Source organism: Oncorhynchus masou, chromosome 20 (genome assembly GCF_036934945.1).
Source record: "Oncorhynchus masou masou isolate Uvic2021 chromosome 20, UVic_Omas_1.1, whole genome shotgun sequence".
Lineage (NCBI taxonomy): Eukaryota > Metazoa > Chordata > Actinopteri > Salmoniformes > Salmonidae > Oncorhynchus > Oncorhynchus masou.
In genome coordinates this window covers 17,741,380-17,761,157 of record NC_088231.1, presented here as the reverse complement: position 1 = coordinate 17,761,157, position 19,778 = coordinate 17,741,380, and the positions used below count along the sequence as shown (strand labels likewise).

The window sequence follows — 19,778 nt, the reverse complement described above, 5'->3', positions numbered from 1 at the left end:
GATAGCAGAACCCTTTTTGGTGCTATGTAGAACCATTTTGTATAGTTATTTATATAACTTTAGGAAAGGGTTCTTTATAGCACCATAAACGTTCCACTTATAACCTTAAGTTCATGGTTATTTACAGAACCTTCAAAAATGGTGCTATGCAGCACCGAAAAGGAATCCGCTATTGTTATTATTTGTATTTTTCCATTAAACAGGGATAATGTTGATGGTAGCCATCTATGAGGTACCTAACACTCTCTCTCTCTACAGCTGCAGCAGAAGCCTGCAAAAGACAACCCCATCTTCCTTCCTACTGACTCTGAGTATGACTGGCTCCTGGCCAAGATTTTTGTGAGGAGCGCTGACTTTCAAGAGCACCAGCTCAACGTCCACCTGCTGCGCACTCACCTCCTGGCTGAGGTGTTCGCTGTAGCACTGCTGCGCAACGTGCCCATGGTGCACCCCCTCTACAAGGTACATAACACAGTACAGCATAGCATAACATAGCATAAACCCAGGAGGTTGGTAGCACCCTAATTGGGGAGGACGGGTTCGTGGTAATGGCTGGAGTGGAATGTTATCAAACACATGGCTTCCATGTGTTTGATGCCATTCACTCCATTCCAGCCTTTACTATGAGCCGTCCTCCCCTCAGCAGCCTCCACTGAACATAACATAGCATTGCAAAACATAATATAGCATAGCATAGCATAATTTAGCATAACATAGTATAGTATAACATATCATAGCATAACATAATATAGCATAGCATAACATAATATAATATAGCTTAGCATAACATAGCATTGAATAGCATAACATCATATAGCATACAACAAGATAATATATCATAGCATAACAGAATATAGCATAGCATAACATAACATAATATAGCATAATATAATATTGCATAACATAATATAGCATAGCATGTCCAGTTGAAAAGTATAGTGCTCCAAGGATCACATGCACTGAATAGCAGAGAGAGGAGTCTATGACTTGGGTGACTCGAGTCTTTGACAAATTTTGGGGCCTTCCTCTGACACTGCCTAGTATAGAGGTCCTGGATGGCAGGAAGCTTAGCCCCAGTGATGCACTGGCCCATATACACTACCCTCTGTAGCGCCTTACAGTCGGATGCCAAACATTTGCCATACCAGGCGGTGATGCAACCGGTCAGGATGCTGTTGATCGTGCAGCTGTAGAACTTTTTGATGATCTGAGGACCCATGGCAAATCTCTTCGGTCTCCTGTGGGGGAATAGGCATTGTTGTGCCCTCTTCCAGACTGCCTTGGTGTGTTTGGACCATGTCAGAGGATAATGACACATGAAAGTATAATACATTTCTTTCTAATGTGGTCCTCCAGACAGTCATTACTAATGCCAGTTTCTCCCTTGAGATTGTTGACCTTCCATCCTTTTCTCCACCCTGGTTTACTGCTTTAGCTTCTGGTTCCACATACCCGCTACTCCCTCCAGATCAACCTCCTGGCCCGGTCATTTCTAATAGCTGATGAAGGAGTTTTCACTCAGGTAGGCTACTGAGTGGACTGTTTCCATAGAAGTGTGTGGTGTCCATATTAGGAATCACACATCCATGGAAGTTGTGTCAGAGTCAGCGTACATGCGGTTCTATTTCTTTTAGTGAACCTACAGTACCCCCAAGTATTGTCATTTGGCCCTCCTGGTCAACATACTTGCTGGTAGGTTCACTATCTCTCATAGAACCAGTGTAATATTGCAGCTTAGTTAAAGTACATTATAATGTTACAGAATTATGTAATCAAGTAACTTTAAGTAACGTTGTAGTTTGCTGCTTCGGGCGGAGAGGCGATGAATGAGATCCTGAGGAGATCTGTGGCCTCATTGACCTACAGCTCCCTCTGTATGCCGGAAGACATCACTGCACGAGGTCTGAGTCAGTCCCCAACAACTACTACAGGGATGATGGACTCAAGCTGTGGGACATCATCCACAGGTAGGCTACGACAGAGCAGTAGAGCAGACCTACATGGTGGTAGTACAGTATCATCCGCTGGTAGAATCTACAGTGAAAGCATAGCTCTACATAGATATGATATCTTCTTCCTTCGTTCTTCCGTTGTCGCCTTCCGTATAGGTTTGTAGAGGAAGTGATTCGTTTCTATTACAAGAGTGACTCAGAGGTCGGGAAGACCAGGAAGTACAGAACTGGATCAAGGATATCTTTGACCATGGCTTTCTGGCCCAAGAATGCACAGGTGACGATGTACAGGGTAATACAGGGGTGTGTTGTAATGACGTATGGTGAAATGTCTTGTTTTTGGTCCATAACTTCCTCGGCATAACTCACAACTTCCATGGACGTGACTGTCCTATAGTAACAGTCCACCCAGCTCCACTGGCATAACTCCATTCATCACACACCTCTCTCCGTTCTTATCTTCCTGTCCAGGAATCCCTCAGTCTTTCTCTACTGTGCCAGAGGTCGTCAAGTTCGTCACCGTGGTGATCTTCACCTGCTCAGGCCAGCATTCTGCTGTCAACTCTGGACAGGTGGGTGTAGCGTAGTCCATACTTCTTTTCAAGTGTGTTATAAATCTAAATCTAAGCACTACTGACATTTTCTGCCTCCTCTACCATTTAGGAAGAGACATATTTGTAAAAATGTTGCAAGGTTTTTTCTGTAATTCCTTGCCACTATCATATCATCATTTTAGAATAGCACCATATTGGATGTCAGTAATAATCAGTCATTCTTCTTCATGTTACAGTATGACTATGGTGGCTGGATGCCCAACACCCCCATCTCCCTGAAACAGCCACCTCCTACCACTAAGGGGCAGTCTACTGAGAGCACCATGCTGGAGACCTTCCCAGATGTCGGCACAACAGCACAGGGCATGTCCACTATGTGGCTCCTTAGCAAGCAATCCACTGATTTTGTGAGTCTGCCATCTTTCATGAACTATTATCAATATCATCTAGGCCCAAAATACTATATTTAGCTACAAAATATCCTATTTACGTTGTCGTATCTATGGCATCATTAGACTGAAGACTTATTTATCAAATAACTCTCTGTAATTATTATTACGCGAGTAAACTGATTAATCATGTAACTGTAATTAACTATGAAGTCTGGGCACCAAGGAAAATATTCAGATTACAAAGTTATAACTTTCCTAATTCAACTTTTCAGATATTTTAATATGTGATCAATTAGTCTTCTTAATTAATTAACTATTTACATTACCTCACATTAGTCTCATTCCAAACGTTGTATATTGTTGGTCTGCACAAACCCAGTCTTCACTATGAGTCATCCATACCTCAATTGTTTTAAAGCATTTATTTACTTACCAAGTAATTCACAGAAATGCATAAACAAACAGTAAATAGTTACAAGGATATGATAACGGAGTTTCCCTAGTGGTATAAACCGGCATCGCGTGTTGGTGTACAAAAGGAAAGTGGGGGTCAACTGAGATAACATAACACACAGTTGGTAATTATAACAATTGAAATACTAATCCTTTGCACATGAACGCTCACTCATTCAGGAACAATTGCAATCAATATATATATTTACACTCAGTGTGTCATCGGGGTCTCTGTTGAAAAATTTGTTTCTGTTGGAGAGTCTGTCCGCCTCTCTGTCAAGGTTAGAATGGATAGTTCAGAGTGACATTCATTCATGTGGTTATGGTTAGATGTTTCGGCGGTTGTCGGTCTTCGCGTTCAATGACACCGAATTCCTAGCCGCAGACTAGTAATTAATATCAAAGACTTGTTCTTATTTTGTCGGTATCGATAGTCTAAGCGTTTAACCACGTGGGATGGTTAAAAGATTCAACAGTCTGGTCTCAAACCTTGGCCCTCTCGTTATCGAGGTAAGCTGGTCTGCAACCTTTGTCCTCTCGTAATTGAGAGAAACATGGTCTGTTGAGAAATTCTCAAGGTTGGGCTTTTATTCGGGAGAGCAGAAAAAGGCTGTCTCGTGATGCCAGGTCCTAACTGTGCTCATGGGCGGTCCTCTGATTTAGTTAAACTCAAAGGGAATTGGAGTTTCATTCATTAAACAGTCCAAAATCACATTACACAATTTTACAAACAGTATCATCCTCACTCATTCATCTTATACAACAATTAGATGTAAACCTAATATCTGAGGTTATTATATAAACAGCTTTATGGTAATATGGCCGTATTGTCTCCAATGAGTTTCACAAAATTGTACCAAAAGGACCAGTTAAGTAGCTGGATTCTATGCCGATCTTTTATACCTTCTCCAGAACATAAATGTTGTTCGGACCTGGTGCAGAGGGAGGGGTACTCGCTGTACCCAAAGAGGAGCAACATCATGACAACGTGTGGTTTTTAATGTTAATGATGATACAGTAATATTTTGCTAACTCAAATTATTCTCCATATGCAGGTGACCCTTGGCAAGTACCCAGAGGAGCACTTCAATGAGATACCACCTTGCAGGATGATTCAGAAATTCCAGACGGAGCTGAAGGTCTTCAGCGAGACCGTCAAGGCCAGGAACTCTGGACTACCAGTGCCATACACCTACCTGGACCCTGCTGTGGTGGAGAACAGCGTGGCCATTTAGATAAGCCAAGGGCCTAGACCAGGGTTCAGTTCATTAGGCACTAATTGGAAGAAAACTGAGGACCTATCTGGAATTTTCCAGTAAGGTTTATTTTTGTTGTCCTTTGTGCAGCTTTTTCAAATGTTTTCCATTGAGTGCCCTGATGAACATGACCCAATGATTCTGGAGGCATGCGCTAGTAAACATGCTTCAATCTATAAAAATGTTTTATTGAGCATGATCATTTTGGGGCTTCAATAAATGAATGTCTTAATTCAATCAGATAAAGGGAAATCGCACTGTGGGTTCAGTCAGAATGTTATTGCTGTATCAGAAGTTTTAACTGTTAAACCAACACACACCGCCACATGGTGTCCCTCTCACAGACTAAGAACACTTGTTGATGTTATTATTACCTTTGTACGTGTTAATGGATGTTAAGAAATACAGGGTATTTTTTACAGATTAATTTCTGGTGCCATATAACTACGGACTACAGGGACTCCTGGTGAAAATGAGCTCTCCTGCTAAATGATGTGACACTGAAATGTTGATGAACAATAAACAAGTGTCAGAATAATACGAGAGAACAATAGGTGTGACTCTCAATTACCAATTAAAAGCTAATCATTTTCTATCTCCAGTCTTCTTGTGATATTTGCCACATCTCATTTTGGTTGAAGCCCTGTCTACCTCATGTATTAATTAAAAATAAATGTATAAAATGATGAAGTTATACTCTCATTTCCTGCTTGTTTTAAGTCACCTTTATCATCCTGACCCGAACCAAACTGGTTCCAACAATGTAACCAGGCCATCTCAGTACAGCTTGGCTCAGTTCGGCCCAGTACACAGCAAAAGTGTTGGGTCCCCAACACCATGGGTGTTTCAAAATCTGACATAAATGACCACTTTGTTAGTGCTGATGCTGTTACACTTACTAAGTGTTAGGGAATTACATGTATTTATATTTTTAACACTGTAGGTTAAACCTCCCCTGACCAAAGCCCTTCTCCCCGATTGCTCAGTTTGGTTTCGCAGCCTGCTCGAGGAAGAGTCGAGGTGGTTCCAATCTTCTTCCATTTAAGAATGATGGAGGCCACTGTGTTCTTGGGGACCTTCTATGCGACAGATATTTTTTGGTACCCTTCCCAAGATCTGTGCCTTGACACAATCCTGTCTCGGAGCTCTACGGACAATTCCTTCGACCTCATGGCTTGGTTTTTGCTCTGACATGCACTGTCAACTGTGGGACCTTTATATAGACAGGTGTGTGCCTTTCCAAATCATGTTCAATCAATTGAATTTACCACAGGTGGACTCAAATCAAGTTGTAGAAATCTCAAGGATTATCAATGGAAACAGGATGCACCTGATTTATATATATATATATATATATACACACTTTTGCAGATAATTCTAAAAACATGTTTTTGCGTCGTCACTATGGGGAATTGTGTCTAGATTCATGCGGATGGTTTAAAAAATACATTTTTGAATAAGGCTGTAACGTAACAGAATGTGGAAAAAGTCAAGGGGTTTGAATACTTTCCGAATGCACTTTATATACAGATGTTCCAGAAAGAGATGCATGAGGTGAAAGCCAGCTAAAAAAAACAGTTGCTTGATATTTGATTAAGATAAGAAATGTATTCCTGCACAGTCATGTTTGTGAAGGCAGCATGTCCCTCAACATCTTATCAAGGAAGTAATAGTTTGTTTTTAGGGTTGTAACAATATATTCCTCACCAGGACCCATAATCAGACCCATGTTTTTTGTAAATGAACTAAGTCTAACTAATACATGTCATAAGGTAATTAGCAATGTGCAAAAGTATTAGGCTATGAGTTATAGTTGACTAGCAAAAATAACATTGTAAAAGGAATTCCATTATACAACACAAAGGCATAGGTTTACATTAATTATAATTTCTTAGAGGGAGAGACTAGAACTTCCTTCTTTTATTTAGGGTTAGGAAAATATTTATGAATCATCAAAAAACAGGTTTGGAGAGCCTTTACGAAAGAAAGAAAATGCTGATTTGATTCATTCAGAAAATTGCCACAATCAGTTCTTCAACCCATGGTAATGTTGGAAAATGTTTGTACATAGAATGATAATAGGGAGAACAGTGTACAACAATAGGCTATACCCTTGTCTGTTACCTGCACTAACCATTGTTGCTAATGATACTCAGCAACAACCATGAGAGTCTTGTCGGCTCTTAACCAACCATGCTATTATGTTTGTTTATTCGTGTTGTTCGGAACTTATTTTGTACATAATGTTGCTGCTACCGTCTCTTATGACCGAAAAGAGCTTATGGACATCAGAACTGGGATTTCTCACCTCAAATTGGACAAGCAGTTATTCTTCAATGAGTCGGACACGAGGCATATACTACAGGCCCCCGACCAGGCTCAGATCCCTGTGATTCGCTGGAAAAGGAAATGGAAAGAGATCAGAAAGATCTCGGAAAGAGATCAGGATGCCTTGTGAGGATCAGGCGACGAGTGGCTAAATTGCCTTTGCCTTCCGTTCTGCTAGCTAACGTTCAATCTCTGGAAAATAAATTGGACGAACTGAAAGCACGTATATCCTACCAATGGGACATTAAAAACTGTAATATATTATGTTTCACCAAGTAGTGGCTGAACGACGACATTAAGAATATACAGATGGCGGGTTATAACCTCTATCGGCAGGACAGAACAGCAGCCTCTGGTAAGACACGAGCCGGGGGCCTATGCATATTTGTAAATAATAGCTGGTGCACAATATTTAAGGATGTCTCAATGTTTTGCTTCTGAGGTAGAGTATCTCATGATAAGCTGTAGACCACACTATCTACCAAGAGAGTTTTCATCTGTTTTTTTTGTAGCTGTCTACATACCACCACAGACCGAGGCTGGCACTAAAACTGCACTCGAAAAACGCTCATCCAGAAGCTGCGCCCCCAGTGGCCGGGGACTTTAATGTAGGGAAACTTCAATCAGTTTTACCTAATTTCTATCAGCATGTTAAATGTGCAACCAGAGGGAAAAAATTCTAAACCACCTTTACTCCACATGCATTTCTGTGAATTACTTGGTAAGTAAACATAGCTCTCCCTCATCCCCCATTTGACAAATCTGACCATAACTCTATCCTCCTGATTCCTGCTTACAAGCGAAAATTAAAGCAGGAAGCACCAGTGACTCTGTCTATAAAAAAGTGGTCAGATGAGGAAGATGCTAAACTACAGGAATGTTTTGCTAGCACAGACTGAAATATGTTCCGGGATTCTTCCGATAGCATTAAGGAGTACACCACGTCAGTCACTGTTTTTATCAATACGTGCATCGAGGATGTCGTCCCCACAGTGACTGTATGTACATACCCCAACCAGAAGCCATAGATTACAGGCAACATTCACACTGATCTAAAGGTTAGAGCTGCCGCTTTCAATGCGCGGAACCCGGAAGTTTTTAAGAAACCTTTCTATGCCCTGTGACAAACCATTAAACAGGCAAAGAGTCAATCTAGGACTAAGATCAAATCGTACTACACCTGTTCCAACGCTCATCGGATGTGGCAGGGCTTGCAAACTATTAGAGACTGCAAAGGGAAGCACAGCTTAGAGCTTGCCAGTGACATGAGCCTACCAGACGAGCAAAATAACTTCTATGCTCGCTTCGAGGCAAGTAACACCGAAACATGCATGAGAGCATCAGCTGTTCCATCAGCTCTCCGCAGCCAATGTGAGTAAGACCTTTTAACAGGTCAACATTCAAAAGGCCGCTGGGCAGACGGATTACCAGGATGTATACTCCGAGCATGCAATGACCAACTGGCAAGTGTCTTCACTGACATTTTCAACCTCTCCCTGTCTGAGTCTATAATACCAACATGTTTCAAACAGACCACCATAGTCCCTGTGCCCAAGAACATTTAGGTAACCTGCCTAAATGACTACCGACCCGTAGCACTCATCTGTAGCCATGAATTGCTTTGAAAGGCTGGTCATGAATCACATCAACACCATTATCCCAGAAACCCTAGACCCACTCCAAGTTGCATACTGCACCAACAGATCCACAGATGATGCAATCTCTATTGCACTCCACACTGCCCTTTCCCACCTGGACAAAAGGAACACCTATGTGAGAATGCTGTTCAGTGACTACAGCTCAAGGTTTAACACCGTAGTGCCCTCAAAGCTCATCACTAAGGTTAGGACCCTGGGACTAAACTACTCCCTCTACAACTGGATCCTGGACTTCCTGACGGGCAGCCCCCAAGTGGTGAGGGTAAGTAACAACACATCCGCTACACTGATCCGCAACACGGGGGCCCCTCAGGGGTGCGTGCTCAGTCCCCTCCTGTACTCCTTGTTCTCTCATGACTGCACAGCCAGGCATGACTCCAACACCATCATTAAGTTTGCTGATGACACAACAGTGGTAGGCCTGATCACCGACAATAATGAGACAGCCGAAAGGTGTGGTGCAAGGACAACCACCACTCCCTCAACGTGATCAAGGCAAAGGAGATGATTTTGGACTACAGGAAAAGGATAACTGAGCATGCTCCAATTCTCATCAACGGGGCTGTAGTGGAGCAGGTTGAGAGCTTCAAGTTCCTTGGTGTCCACATCACCAACAAACTAACATGGTCCAAGCACACCAAGACAGCCATGAAGAGGGCACGACAAACCCTATTCCCCCTCAGGAGACTGAAAAGATTTGGCATGGGTCCTCAGATCCTCAAAAGGTTCTACAGCTGCACCATCGAGAGCATTCTGACCGGTTGCATCACCGCCTGGTATGGCAACTGCTCAGCATCTGACTGCAAGGTACTACAGAGGGTAGTGCAAATGGCCCAGTACATCACTGGGGCCAAGCTTCCTGCCATCCAGGACCTATATGCTAGGCGGTGTCAGAGGAAAGCCCATAAAATTGTCAGACTCCAGTCAACCTCTCCCTGTCTGAGTCTATACTCCAGTTCTCTCTGCTATCACACGGCAAGCGGTACCAGAGCGCCAAGTCTAGGTCCAAAAGGCTCCTCAACAGCTTCAACCCCCAAACCACAAGACTGCTGGATAATTAATAAAATAGCCACCTGGACAATATACATTGACCCCCCCCTCCCTTTTGTACACTGCTTCTACTTGTTGTTTGTTTGTTATCTATGACACGTCACTTTGCCCCCACCTACGTATTACCTCAACTAGCCTGGACCCCCGCACACTGACTCGGTACTGGAGCTCCCTGTAGATAGCCTCCACACTGACTCGGTACCAGTGTCTCCCTGTATGAAGCCTCGTTACGGTTATTCTTATTGTACTTTTTATGTTAGTCTACTTGGTAAATATTTTCTTAACTCTTCTTGAACTGCACTGTTGGTTAAGGGCTTATAAGTAATACTTTCACAGTAAAGTCTACACTTGTTGTATTCGGCGCATGTGACAAAGTTTGATTTGAAATGCTTTTCTATTAAGAACAGTGTTTTGTGCCGCTGATAGTGGCTGTCCATGCACTTCATCATTCATAAATCACTATGGGCATCAATGGACCTGCCTCTCCAGACCAACCAAAGGCTCTGTCATTCACCGCCACTGAAAGCCTCTAAATGAGAATCTGAGCCATTCATTCAAAGAGACTAGGAAGTGGTCGATCGGGCGAAAACACTCTCCTCAAGAATGGTCCAATGGAGAGCATTAACCAAGACAACTGCACGTGGTTTGAATTTAAGGTTTTAGGGGATTAAATATTTTGGGGTTTCTGGTCTACAGAAAGCTGAACAAATACAATTTGCAGTGTATCGTGCAATCTCAAGATCTCTCAGGAGGATTGTCAAATGGGTTTTTGTTTTCCACAAGCAGCGCATATAAGATGGTGGAAGTGAAACACATTTTCTCCTCTGTTTTTCCTTGTAAACATCCTCTCATATGTTGCACACTGTTGGAAGGTGTCAGAATATCTCCCCTGAAGTATACAAGCACCTTGTCTGCCCTCCATACCATGAAGGATGCATAGGATAAAGAGAATTAACAAACTACTCCTCCGTGTAATGATTACTGTAGGCGCTAACTGTCAGTAGCTGAAAAGTCCAAAAGTGAGTTCCCTCACCAGTGTGGTGAAATCCTGCTGTGTGCCACTGGCATGATAAGCTGCATTCCCCTCAAGTCTTCTCATTATTAAGTAAATAGGTCTGGGCATGTCCTCAGTAAACACAGGACTGACTGCTCAGGTACCAAAAAAGTTATGACCTCTTAACCCCAATGCTGACCTTCCTGACCTGCATGTCATACTTTCCCATTTCCAACAGAAAACAAAAACAAATCTTGTCATGCGCCTCTGAATGAAAAAAGCGTCCCACTATCGAGGCAGTTCTTTGACAGTCGTAGACCGCATGACCTGAGACTTCTGGTAGTCTCTATTTGACAGTTGCACAAGAAAGGTGAAGCCATGTGTGTTCAACTCAGTCTAAACAATCTCCTCTTCCCCATCTCTCTCTCATCATTCCCCGTTGTGTGCACAAATTTAACAGGCCAGCCATGGTATATTCCTATTATGGAATCTCTGGAAAAGGGCCCAGACATTCTCAGATCCTGGATCTCCATCTGTAGGAGCCACTCACTCTGCCCCCCTCCTCCAATCTCACTGGGTTCTGTTGAAGCTACGCTGCTGAGATGGAGCCACTCACTCTGCCCCCCTCCTCCAATCTCACTGTGTTCTGGTGAAGCTACGCTGCTGAGATGGAGCCACTCACTCTGGACCCTCCTCCAATCTCACTGTGTTCTGGTGAAGCTACACTGCTGAGATGGAGCCACTCACTCTGCCCCCTCTTCCAATCTCACTGAGATGGCTTTCAGTCTCCACTGGATACAATGAGATTGTATTGTCAGACCAGGTTGCCTCTATTTGCATTGACAAGCCATTTTAATAACAGAACACAATAGTGGCATTGAATAAAACATTCTCTTTAGTCTGAAACAATAGGGAGGTCTCACACTGTCCAAGTATTTTCTTAAGAGTGGGACTGATTTGCAAAGGGCCCGTTGTTATGAGGGCGCAGCTTCCCTCTAAGAAAACAAACTAGAGCTGCAGTCCAAACAAGGCCAGCGGTGAGGGAGCAGAGCAATACCAGGCAGCTAGGGTTAAGTGTCGGCTCTGACCTGGCTGGCCCAGTCCCTGCATAGCCCTCAGTCAGCCTCTCCAGGACAAACAACCAGCACTTACACAGAGATAACCAGGGCAGAGATGGTGCCACGATCACTGAGGAGGGAGCTCTATTGGGTTTCCTTTCTAACACAATGTAATGAGTTCTGGACTGGCTGGACCAACGCTGGTAAAGGTGCAGTGCTCTCCTGTTGGTCTGGCCTGAGTATAGCTCCAAACAGAAATCCCAAAAATGCGTGCTCCCTCATGGTTTTCCCCATCATTATATCACTGTAAACTCCTGGATGTCAGAGATTGGGGATAAAAGCCTACCTTTCCTGATGAGCACACCTTGGAAAAATTACAATTACTTGTTAGTTTTCAAGAAACAAGCCTGAAACCCTGTATAAAGACTGTTATCGAGTGGAAGCCATAGGAACTTTTGGGAGCTATTTTTTTGTATAGCCCATAGGCTTGTATCGATTCGGATGGATTTTCCTCGGGTTTTCGCCTGCCATATCAGTTTTGTTATACTCACAGACATTATTTGAACAGTTTTAGAAACTTCAGTTTTAGAAACTTGTTTTCTATCCAATTATATGCATATCCTAGCTTCTAGGCCTGAGTAACAGGCAGTTTACTTTGGGCACGTCAGTCAGGCATAAATTCAGGATACCTCCACCTAGCCTTATTAAGAAGTTTTTAAGAAAGGGTCTAAACCATCTGAACCATTTTTGGGGTCAAGTTTCAGGAGCTCCTTTAGCACTTCGGACTCAGTGACTACCTGCAGGGAGAAACTTTGTTGCGGGGCAGGGGAAAAAGAGGGAGAAGCATAGTTGCATTAGAAGGAGTTGGAGATGAGGAAATGTTGGATGGGCAAGGAGGCATGGCTGAGTCAAATAGGAATCCGGACTTAATGAAGTGGTTATTAAAGAGCTCAGCCATGTGCTTCTTGTCAGTAACAACCACTTCATAAACATTAAGGGACATGGGCAGCTGTGAGGAGGAGGTTTTATTCTCCAGGTCTTTAACTGTTTTCCAGAAGTTCTTGGGGTTAGACCCACAGAGAGAGAACTGCTCCTTATAGTAACTAAATTTGGCCTTTCTGGATAGCCTGAATGCTCTTATTTCTCATTTGCCTGAATGATAGCCAGTTAGCCTGAGTATGAGTGTGCCGAGCCTTTCGCCAAATGCAATTCTTGAGGTGGAGTAACTCTGTAAGATCAAGGTCGAACTAGGGGCTGTACCTGTTATCAAGCGTCTTCGACAGGGGGTCAAGCTGATTCTATACCATTTTAGAGGCCAGTTCATGAAGGAAGGCTTGCTCATTAAAGTTTTTTAGCAAGCGTCCATGACAAATCAGGACAGGTCATTTCACTGATCAGCCATTACGAACACAGGCTGTAAAACAGTTATTACTAAGGTCATTACAGGAAACACCAGACTGATACCTATCAGGATTATTTGTGAGGATAACATAGAGGAGAGTAGCCTTTTCTGGGTGTTTGGAGTCATACCTTGTGGGATTGGTAATAATCAGAAAAATATTTAGGGAGTCCCATTGCTTTAGGACTTTAGGTCAGGTGGTTTAAGCATGTCCCAGTTTAGGTCACCTAGCAGGACACATTCAGACCTAGCGTAAGGGGCCAGGAGGGAGCTTAGGGCAGGTAGGGTACATGCCGGCTGCTGATGGAGGACGATAGCACCCAGCAACAGTCAACAAAGAGCTATTTGAAAGTTTAATGCTTAAAACCATCAAATCAAATTGTTTGGGGACAGACTTGGTGGAGACAACAGAGCACTGAAGGTGATCCTTGGTAAAGATTGCCACTCCCCCAACTTTGGAAGGTCTGTCTTGCCGAAAAAGGTTATAACCAGAAATGTTAACATCCGTATTCAAAATACTCTTCCTTAACCACGTCTCAGTAATGACCAACACATCTGGATTGGAGCTGTGAACCCACACTTTCAATTGATCCATTTTAGGTAATAAGATTCTAGTGTTAATGTGCAGAAAACCCAGGCTTTTACAAGAGCAGAAATCAATGAAGCAGATATGAGAGCAGAAGTCAGAATTGGGGCTAGCAACAGTAGATGGGCCAGGGTGTACATGCACATTTCCAGATATCATCAACAGTAATACAATCAAGCCACGGCAGAGGACAGGGAGAGATCATAGGCCAGAGAGAGCTCTGCAGTGCTGATTTATGACATCTGAATGTGCATCAGACGGCAACAAGATCATATTGTACAGCAATTTCATTAGGTAACATGAATACAAAGCCGGCGGGAGGTGGTTAGAATAGGATGGGAGGCCAAAAGACCTTGTAACCAATAGAGTCAGAGTCCCGAGTGTGGGAACAAACAGTCTGTCCCACGGTTGGGTAAAGAAAGTTCATAGTCAACAAAGCATGCAGGAAAATAGTAAAATGCACAAGAATTGTTTCTAATATATAACGATTTGGGGCTAGCCATTGTACATTCAGTCACTCGCCCCTACAGTGCCTGTGTGCTGGAGGTTAGCGAAAGCTCGGGAGAGAGGAAAGGGGAGAGGGGGTACCTGTACCAGACAGGGGGAGACAACCAGGGCAGATGGTAAACATATCGCCAGGTGGAATCCAAGCAGCAGTGCAGCAGGCAATGGGATTAGGTGTCACACCCACTTGGGAGAAGCTTTATTTCTGGAGGCAGATTTCTTGTAGAAAATGCCAGTCTCTAGTTGCCATAGTGTGATGAGATTTGGGGTTTAATTTCATGAAATCATCTTCGAGTGAAAGGGTTTCAGCTATGTGAGCTTGAAAAAGTGCCTGTCTGCCGTCCTGTACCTGCCTGTCTCTGACCTGATTATGAACCTCCTAAACCTCTATAGGGTTTAGAAGCCAGGGATGTTTATCCATGGCGCACTTGATCTGATACTACGCACCAAGGTAAGGAAAGCTTGATACTTGGTCAATTGAATTCTGCTGCACTCTGTGTGGATTTTATTGTGATAGTTCCTTATGAACAGGACCCAGGAGGCTGCTGGACAGTCCTTTTTTCAGTTCAACCTTGGATGTACAATAATTACATTGTAATTTCTGTTGACATTTTAAACATGTTGTATGGTAGATACATGAAGCAACATTTTCATCTTGTAAAAGACTACCAATAGTTGGGCTGTTCCAACAAATGAAATGAATAATAATGCACCTAATTTTAACTTTCTAAAGAGTTGATGTTCAACTTAATCAACACATTTAAATATACGCAGAGGGAAATGTCAAAATGCAGAACTTTGTTGGTTTAAGTGGGTTAAGATCTTCCTAGAAGTCAGAGGGTAAATATATGCAGAGGGAAATGTCAAAATGCAGAACTTTGTTGGTTTAAGTGGGTTAAGATCTTCCTAGAAGTCAGAGGGTAAATATACGCAGAGGGAAATGTCAAAATGCAGAACTTTGTTGGTTTAAGTGGGTTAAGATCTTCCTAGAAGTCAGAGGGTAAATATACGCAGAGGGAAATGTCAAAATGCAGAACTTTGGCCCTTTAGAAAGTCTTTACTCGTTTTAAAATGGGGTCTATAATTAAAGGGCACTTCATTAAATATAACAGGCTTTAAAAATGCAATATTGGTGCACAATTTCTACTTAAGATATCAAAGGGACTTTTTGTGGAACGACCCATTTATTGTGGCAAACATTTAGTTGCAGTTGATCATCTTGAGTTGGCTCAAATTGTAACGCAGTGTGTCTAATATGTTGTCTTGCTGTGTGTAGAATTATTTGTCTTGTAGAATCATCATGGTGAAGTACACGGTCAAAGTGTTTACTGGAGAAAATGATCAACAATTCTGGTCTTTTGTATATAAAGTAAGCTGATATTCATTGAGACCTGCCCAGAGGCCAAAGAGGAGAGAAAGAAGGAGCTGCAGAGTCGCTGTGAGGTGTACCTGTGAGCTTTGTGGAAACATTATTCATTTGTAGAAATACAGTAACAATTTCAAACAACATCTAAATAAAAACATAACTCTCACACACAGATAAATTGATGTGCGATTGTAATAAAAATGCCAGGTGGACTAGTGGATCCCTTAGCTGACTAGTTGAAAAATCTGTTGATATGCACTTGAGCAAGGCACTTAACCCTAATTTCTCTGGATAAGTGTGTCTGCTTAACGACATCATTTTTATATAAGCCCCCTCTCTTGAATGGTTTAGGCCTGGATTCAAATACCATTGTAAATCTTTTAAATACTTAGAGCATTTAGTTTAGTCTGCCTGGAGTAGCAGGTGGGAGGGGTTTGCACTTAAAAAAATAATCAACCCAGGTCTGGTATGATAGTGTGTTGTGAATGACAGGTTGTGTATCCCATCTTGATTTACCATGTCTATTCAGCTGGAGTATATATGCCGAGGGTCTACCTGAAATAATGAAAGTTGACAGCGCTTCTGATCTCCCTGCTGAGGTCCGCTTCTCTTTCACCAAGGACTTGGAGTTCAAGTTCACAGCAGCCAAAGCGTACGTTAGAACACTGGTTCTCAAATGTTGTTTTGCTTACAGGACCCCAATCACATTTAGCTCTGTGTGGAGTACACCTGAAGTACCACCTACGTGTGAATTTCACCTTTAGGCCTACTTTCTTATGGGTCTTCCCAAGTACGAGCCAAGACTGTCGTGGAAATTCTAATCAATGAGAAGAGACAAGGTCAATCGAGAATCAGGATATTACTTTATTCAAAACATGAATACAGGAGCAGGTCACACCACACACAAGAGAACAATGCGAGTGCTCTGCCGTAATGAGGCTGGTCAGTGACTCACCCGTAGGTGATTCGTTGAGAGCCCAGTGAGCAGAGGAATCATGGTTCTTATATCTGACACTACAAATCATAAGCCACCTTGGGTTCTCCTGTGGTTATCCCCCAACCTGGCTTAGTCCTCCAGATGCAAGGATGATTAGACACAATAAGGGTTTGGTTCCACTCCTCCAGGCTCTCTATCTTGGTTACACCCACCACATCTTGTCTATGGAATGCAGGCTGAAATCAGTTGTCAGCTCAAGCTATCTCTAGTGACCATACACCCAGACTAGCTGCAGGGAGCTAGAGTGGAGACCATAAAAACACTGCATTAGTAGAACAGAAATGTATTTTACTATTTGTTAAGTGTATAATTAAACTATTAATATAAAACAAATCTAGTAAATACATAATTTCTCTCACATACCTCCTCTCAAGAAACTCAGTTTCTTCTAGAAAAATGTAAGGGTACAAGAATTACATAATTATTGTTAAACATAACATTTAAACAAACAAAGTGCATATAAATTGCTGAGTTTGACCTGATCAAAACAGTCAATCTGGAACAGAAAATTAAACAAATATTTTTTTATCACAAGTTTCATTACTGCAAATAGGACAGTCGTCACACTGGCACCATGCACAATGGTAAGGGTCAGCATGATGGAAATAGCCATTTTCATCTGTATAGCACCAGCTGTAGAAACGGAAATTAGCATATTTCGTTTTGGTGGTTAATGAACATGACCCAGGACAAGCATCATGATCCCACTATTTACAAGGTAACACTATGTTCCATTAGCATAAACCTACTATAGTTCCTGATTATCATTAAATGTAATTTCAGTAATGGATTAGGATCAGATTCACTCTCAGGATCAGAGTTCACCCTCTCCATTCACCAGGGCATGGTGAAAACGATGTCAACATCTATAGTACACAACTTCTTTACACATGTCACAATCAGCATAATAATCAATCCATAATAAATTTGTGGCCAAAAGTTGAGGATGACACAAATATTAATTTCCGCAGTTTGCTGCTTCAGTGTCTTTAGATATTTTGTCAGATGTTACTATGGAATACTGAATTATAATTACATGAATTTCATAAGTGTCAAAGGCTTTTATTGACAATTACATGAAGTTGATGCAAAGAGTCAATATTTGCAGTGTTGACACTTCTTTGTCAAGACCTCTGCAATCCACCCTGGCATGCTGTCAATTAACTTCTGGGCCACATCCTGACTGATGGCAGCCCATTCTTGCATAATCAATGCTTGGAGTTTGTCAGAATTTGTGGGTTTTTGTTTTGTCTACCATCCACTTGAGGATTGACCACACGTTCTCAATAGGATTAAGGTCTGGTGAGTTTCCTGGCCATGGACCTAAAATATAAATGCTTTGTTCCCCGAGATACTTAGTTATCACTTTTGCCTTATGGCAAGGTGCTCCATCATGCTGGAAAAGGCATTGTTCGTCGCCAAACTGTTCCTGGATGGTTGGGAGAAGTTGCTCTCTGACAATGTTGGTACCATTCTTTATTCATGGCTGTGTTCTTAAGCAAAAATGTGAGTGAGCCCACTCCCTTGGCTGAGAAGCAACCCCACACATGAATGGTCTCAGGATGCTTTACTGTTGGCATGACACAGGACTGATGGTAGCGCTCACCTTGTCTTCTCCGGACAAGCTTTTTTCCGGATGCCCCAAGCAATCGGAAAGGGGATTCATCAGTGAAAATGACTTTACCCCAGTCTTCAGCAGTCCAATCCCTGTACTTTTTTGCAGAAAATCAGTCTCTCCCTGATGTTTTTCCTAGAGAGAAGTGGCTTTTTTGATGCCCTTCTTGACACCAGGCTATCCTCCAAAAGTCTTTGCCTCACTTTGTGTGCAGATGCACTCACATCTGCCTGCTGCCATTCCTGAGCAAGCTCTGTACTGGTGGTGCCCCGATCCCGCAGCTGAATCAACTTTAGGAGACGGTCCTGGCGCTTGCTGGACTTTCTAGGGCGCCCAGAAGCCTTCTTCACAACAATTGACCCGCTCTCCGTGAAGTTCTTGATTATCCGATAAATGGTTGATTTAGGTTTCAATCTCACTGGCAGCAATATCCTTGCCTGAGAAGAACTTTTTGTGCAAAGCAATGATGACGGCACATGTTTCCTTGCAGGTAACCATGTTTGACAGAGGAAGAACAATGATTCCAAGCACCACCCTCTTTTGAAGCTTTCAGGTTGTTATTCAAACTCAATCAGCATGACAGAGTGATCTCCAGCCTTGTCCTCGTCAACACTCACACCTGTGTTAACGAGAGAATCACTGACATGATGTCAGCCGGTCCTTTGTTGTCAGGGCTGAAATGCAGTGGAAATGTTTTTGGGGGATTCAGTTAATTTGCATGGCAAAGAGGGACTTTGCAATTAATTGCAATTCATCTGATCACTCTTCATAACATTCTGGAGTATATGCATATTGCCACCATACAAACTGAGGCAGCAGACTTTGTGAAAATGTATATTTGTGTCATTCTCAAAACTTTTGGCCACAACTGTACATTCATTGCTTCACTCATAGAATTTTTAACATAATACACTTGCTCAAATCATTTACTCATTTTTAAAAATCATTCAGTTTCCCTTAACATACTGTAGTGGTGTCACACCCTGAACTTAGAGAGCCTTTTAATGCCTCTATTTGGTTTGGTCATGGTGTGATTTGGGGTGGGCATTCTATGTTTTGTTTTTCTATGATTTTGCATTTCTATGTTTTGGCTGGGTATGGTACTCAATCAGGTACAGCTGTCTATCGTTGTCTCTGATTGGGAACCATACTTAGGTAGCCCTTTTCCCTCCTTTCTTTGTGGGAAGTTGTCTTTGTTTGTGGCGCTATAGCCCTTAAGTTTCACGGTCGTTTTGTATGGTTTATTGTTTTTGTCGGCGTCATCCGAAAGGAATATGTACGCTCACCACGCTGCTCTTTGGTCCTCTTCATTCAACGGCCGTGACAATTGGACTTCCATCAGTCCTGGAAAAAAGAATCCTACACAAAACATGTCAGATATTACAGTTTTCCATTTAGGGAAAAAGACACCTTCTAAAGTAAACAATCCCAGAGCCCCTTTCTGGTAATCTTATCATTTTAACCTGATGCATTAATGTTACAGGAATTAAAGTGCTCTATGTTTTAATACCCAATTAAAATTAAACACTCAGAGTTTATTCACGAGAGTACTGAATACGATACAGTTTACCACAGGTTATAAACTGAAAATGACGTAATTAGTTCCAGCACCAACC

At 42.4% G+C, this 19,778-nt stretch overlaps 1 protein-coding gene and 1 pseudogene across 1 annotated transcript in view; one reads left to right on the top strand and one right to left on the bottom strand.

Moving 5' to 3' along the window:
* LOC135507075 (hydroperoxide isomerase ALOXE3-like) overlaps positions 1–19,778 on the bottom strand; it is a 115,475-nt gene that overhangs the window by 5,808 nt on the left and 89,889 nt on the right. The gene's annotated exons all lie outside the window — the stretch shown is intronic.
* LOC135506431 (hydroperoxide isomerase ALOXE3-like) lies at positions 241–5,301 on the top strand (annotated as a pseudogene).